Raw genomic sequence first — 6,000 nt, 5'->3', positions numbered from 1 at the left:
GACATTATGTCATTTATTACTGGTACTTCTATCCAGTGGGGTTCTGATCCTCGGATCATCTCTCACGAGTTGACCGAGATTCACTATCTTTTCTTTCGGATTTCTTACCATTCCATCTAGCCCATCTCTTATTTGCATACCATTCCTATAGAGAGATGTGCATTTTTGTATGCCCTTGTCATAGATGCTCCTATGAGCTTTCCTCATCTTTTCATTCGTTCTTTGATTAAGGTTCATAGGAGTAGTTCTACTGCTCATGCTCTTTTCCTTCTGGTTTTTATTCATCTAATTCTTTTGCATTTGGGTTTAAAGGAGTTTCCTGTGTCTGAGCCCATTCATATTATAGCTCTCATAGGTGCCACCTTTAGTAGGCAAAGGGCTGCTCAGATGAGAGTAAGCTTTAAACATCCTAGGGTTGAGTCTTTTGGTGTCGCACCTCCTCCTCCCTCTTCTACAGGTGATACTTCAGCTGAGGCATCTGTCGATCCACCTGCTGTTGCTGCTATTGCTATTCCCCCACCTTCTACTTCAGATGATTTAGACATTCGTCATATGTTGGAGATTGTCATGACTGTTTAGGCGGCTCATGGTCAGCTTTTGGTGGACATGCTTGATGAGCTTAGATCTTTGCGAGAGGATTTGGAGAGTTTTAGACGGTCGCCTCCTTTTAATGATGAGTTATGATTGCCCTTTGGAAATTTGTCACAAAAATGGGGAGTACATATGTAGAGGGGATTTTGTTGTTAGGGGGAGATTTTGTTGTGTTAGAGCTTTAGAGCTTTTAGATTGTATTTAGGTGTTTAAATAGTATCTAGGTGCTTCATTCTGTATTTACTTTTTCGGCTTATGATGTATTTTGTTGATAGGGGGAGATACTTTGATTATATATGTTTCTTGTTTCACATTTTTTATTGATTTATATTTATAAGGTTATTCATGATATATGTGAATATGGGAACACTTTAAATCTTCACTTCAATTCCACTTTTGCCCAAGAAGTGTGGTCTCTCAATCAATTCAGACGTATGTGTTCAAGGGAGAATATGAAAGTGGCTTACACTCACATACACACCATTTCCATACTTCTTAAAATTATGTATCTTTCTCTCCTTATATATAACTATTTATCTAATTGGGCTAGCCTTTTGGGCCATTCCAATTGGGCTTTAGTATGTGGCTTGGAGTGGGACCAAAATGGACAAATAAGACACTAGCTCCAATAGGTTTTGGGTTTTTCTGTCAACTCTTGACAAGCCCAAAATTATCATTAATTATATTTAATACCAATATATAAATATAATTGCACTCTAGGCCTTATTAATAAATTATATCCCAAGACTTTATTATACATTCTACCCCTTCATTAAAATATTCGTAGTAATACAAAGTTATAAATGTTAACTGCCACTTTGAAAATTACTACATCTTAATCCTTAAGTACCCCGTTTAATGCTTTAAATTATTCATCATATATTTATGAAATCCAATTTCATAAATATATACTGATGGTGAACCAAAATTGGACTATCTCCAGTTCATTCCATAGTGTCGTCCAAGTCCAGAAAGGTTGTCCCAATACGAGTAGGTCGCCTAAGTGTAAAAAGGTCGTCCAGTGTGGAAGCACCTGGATGACCTTCCAACACTTTGAAATTATCAGAGTAAATTTATGTTTGAGAGCTTATAATACGGACCATGGTCTACTATTCTGAAGTATGAGTAAAATCCTTATTCATTGCTTTAACTTCCCATTAAGTTTTTAACCTCTGACAGTAGTTGTAGAAGATAAGTCTGAACCTTCTAACTTCCTTAGCAATCTTGAAAGTTAAGTTTGAACCTTCTAACTTCCATCCACATTGAGGAAGTTACTAAACAAGTAACCACTCCAAAGCTCACTATAAAAGGACTCATCCATATCAAATGAAGGTAAGTTTTCACCACTCTTAAAGTTGGAATTCTCGAGTTCTAGAGAAAAAACTAACTTAAGCATCGGATGGTTCTTGGCCGGTTCACCTTGGTCACCTTTGATCTTGTGTTTCTTTCTTTTTAGGCCTTCCAAGCAAATACTAGCCCATTAAAGCCCGTTGCCTTCAGCCTACTAATTTTCTGTGGATCATCAGTTGGCGCCATCTGTGGAAACAGATTAAATTTGTGTTTTGCAATTTATCTTTGTTGGGTTCTAAGATTTTAGGTTTAAATGTATTAGAACTTCAATTTGTAATGTTGGCAAACCATGATCAAAACGTTTAGTCTTGTTTTAGACTTGCTCAAAGTGTGTTTAAGTGTAAAATTGGAATTGAGTGTACTGCAGGATTTACTGTGTAAATCTAGCTGGCTCGATCGATCAAAAATTAGACTCAATTGATCGAAGCTCATGTAGATTGTTTTTCTGCAGAATTTTCCAACTCAACCCAAGCTTGGTTTGACGTGTAGGGTTTTATGTTTTGTCTTAAGTGTAAAAGGGAAAACCCTAGCCACGTTTAGAGGTTGCTCTTTATGATGTGTATGTGAATCTTTTGTGAGATTTAGAGGTGTTTGCTTTCACATACACTTAGGGTTTCCAATCTCAAGATTGATGTCGAGAGCTTAGTGATCAATTCAGTTGCAGATTCAAGAGCTTAAAGATACACAAGTGAGAGTGCTTGTACTTGCTAGGAATCCAAGAAAGAAGTAGTCCGTGTCTTGGAGTTGTCACGTGGTCATGGTAGTAAGTTTCCTACTCAACGTAACAATAGAATGCTAGTGGTCTAAGTCACTATTGTGTAAACTTCAATTCTTTCATAGTGGATTTCATTTTACCTTGAGGATAGTTAGGTTAAATTCTCCCCAAGTTTTTTACCTGTTTGGTTTTCCTGGGTTATCATATCGTTGTGTTATTTATTTTCCACATTTTACAATGATGTGATATATTTGTGTTAACCTAGATCTGATAATTTGACTAAGTAATCACTTAACTAATTAACTAAGTTAATCTGGTTATGTTTTAAGGGGTCTAAAAACGTATAATCTTTCTTGGACAAAAGGCTGTATGGTCCAGACAAGGTCAATGGCCACTAGTCCAGGCCACTAGGAAAGTGGAAACGCTTCCAGCCACCCCAACCGTGCTCACCAGTTCGCACCGGTTATGCAACTGCCTTTCGTCCAACAAATGTAGTCAATGGCAGCCACCATGGCAGAGCTAACTTGTCAGAATTAGGGGTTGACTTGAGAGATCAACCAAAGAAGGCAATGTTATGAACGGTGTGTGGAAGGACAAGCTTTGAGTCAAGAAGTTAGAGAAGGAGAAAATGTTGAGCGTGAGAATCATTCAAGAGGTACAGCTTCGCGTAGGATGCCACACTTGGAAAAGGAGATAGATCAAATGAGGAAGGCCATGGATGAGATGAGGGAAAATATGAGAAGGAGGAATCACATAGATGAATTAGTTCATCGAACCGATTCACCTTTCATAAATTCCATCAATAGTCATCCCCTGCTTTCTAAGTTTAAGATGCCTTCGTTGGATTCATATGATAGAACACATGACCTATGTGATCACATTGCAACCTTTAAGACCACAATGCACCTTCAAAGGGTTCCAGATGAGATAATGTTTAGGGCTTCCTAACCACCCTTAAGGGGTCAACACGAGTGTGGTTCAATAAGATACCTCCAAACACTGCTAGTTCTTTTGAGGAGTTGAGTAAGTTGTTCGTCAACAACTTCATTGAAGGTTAAAGACATAAACGCTCCTCGTCCAGCCTGCTAACTATAGAGCAAGGAGATAATGAAAGTTTGTAGTCCTTCATCACTTGCTTCAACAAGGAAGCCTTGACGGAAGACGAGATGGATGACAAGCTACTGTTAGCAGCCTTCCACAATGGAGTCAATTCAGATTTATTCATCTACAAGCTCTATGATCAAAAACCACAAACCATGGCTAAACTCGTCCATTCAACCCAAAGCTTCATGAATGTAGAGGATGCAATCATTACCAAGAAGAGGAAGAGAGCAAAGTGGATGGAAGTGGAACTCCCACGTCATCCTGAACAAAGCCCTCACCCAAAGAAGGCCCGGACGAGAGAGAAGACAGTTAGAGACAACAGGAAGGCAAGTTCGTCTTTAGGATGAAATCTGCATTACATGCCCTTGAATGTTCCGCTTGATCAAGTGCTTATGCAAATCAAGGATGATTCATCCTTGAAGTGGCCAGAGAAGATGAAAGGAGATCCTAACAAGTGTAATAAGAACAAGTATTGCCACTTCCATAGAGATCACAGGCATGACACGAACGAATGTTATGACTTGAAGTAGCAGATTGAGAACCTCATTAGGCATGGAATGTTGAGAAATTTTCTTTGACGCGATCATAAGGATGAAAAGTTAAAAGGAAAGGTAGAAGAGCCATTATGGCCCCCACTTGGAGAAATAAGAGTTATTGTAGGAGGAACTTCAGTAGGACAATCTTCCAAGTCAAGGAAGACCTACCTAAAGGTGGTATAGAACGTCCAATTCTCTAGACAACCACTAAAGGCGAAAGGGGTAGACAAGCAGGCTATTACCTTCAACGGACAAATATGCTGGAAGAGTCCATCATCCATATGACGATGCAATCGTTATAACTTTGCTCATTGCAGACTACACGACTAGATGGGTGTTGATAAATAATGGGAGTTCAGTAGATATCTTATATTATCCTGCCTTCTAGCAGATGAGGCTTGGATGAGATCAACTTCGTCCAGTGAATTCACCCTTAGTTGGATTTGGAGGAATGAAGGTACAACCGATGGGCACTATTACTCTAATAGTCGTGGTAGGGGCATATCCACAGCAGATTGTTCGTCTTCTTACAATGCCATCATTGGATGACCAACTTTGAATAATTGGAAGGTAGTGACATCTACCTACCACCTATCTATCAAGTTTCCAACAAATTATGGAATAGGACAAGTGCAAGGAGATCAGTTAGCAGCTAGAGAATGCTACTTAGCCATGTTGGCAATGGATGAGCATGTGTAGACGATGAATATAAAAGAGAGAAAGGTTGCTGCAGAATCCACTAAAGTACTGGAAGACATTCCTCTAGACAAAGGTAACCCTGAGAGGTTTACTAGAATTGGAACAAGTATGGAAGAGAAGACGAAGCAAGACCTCGTTTAGTTCCCAATCCTATATATATATATATATGAGATGGGTTCAAGTTACATCTGGTACAACTCTAAACATTTTTTAAACCGATGGATTTAAGTAGATCCAACGGTTAAGAAAAGACTCACATTATTACAAATATTCTTATTAGGATCTCATTAATTACTCTCATTTATTACATTCTAAACCTATCTCTAAACCCAAAAATGTCTGACTCTCTCTCTATCTACTCCACTATTGCTCCTCCACCATTGTTCCACCTCTCCAGGTTGCCAAAAAAAAAAAAAAAAAAAAAAAAAAAAAAAAAACCTAACCAAGCTTTTTTTTATTTTTTGAGAAGAAAAAAACTAACCAAGCTGAAACAACAATCTGAGAGAGAATGATATTTGCTCTTTTAGCCATAATGTTGGAGCTGGTTTTAGTTTCTATGTTTAATAAAAAAATAACTGCGTAATTGTTACTGTGTTTAATAAAAAAATAACATGAGACATTTAATTACTTGTAATAATTATATAACTTGTTCAAAAGAGATAGCCGTCAGAGTACATGAGACATTTAATTCTTTTACTAGTCTGGCAATATAGAGATTAACTTGAATTGACTCCCTACTTTTTACTTTTATACTTTGAAAATTTTGAAAAATTGCTTACTGTATCGGATGGATTTGAATACTATCTTTATTCTTCTAATAATGAAGTTGAATAATCTAATCTTTGGCTTGCTAATCAATGTAATCATTGATGTGTATTTGGTGCTTATTTCTCTCTTGATCGTGTGGATACCCAATTATGATATGAGATTGAAAATACGTTTCTAAAACCTTCAGTTGTTTATATGGAAGCATATGAGCAAAAACCTCTAATGTCAGTGTTCCAC

The sequence above is a fragment of the Quercus lobata genome, chromosome 8 (genome assembly GCF_001633185.2).
Source record: "Quercus lobata isolate SW786 chromosome 8, ValleyOak3.0 Primary Assembly, whole genome shotgun sequence".
NCBI classification, from domain to species: Eukaryota; Viridiplantae; Streptophyta; class Magnoliopsida; order Fagales; family Fagaceae; genus Quercus; species Quercus lobata.
Note: the sequence above shows the minus strand (reverse complement) of the source record.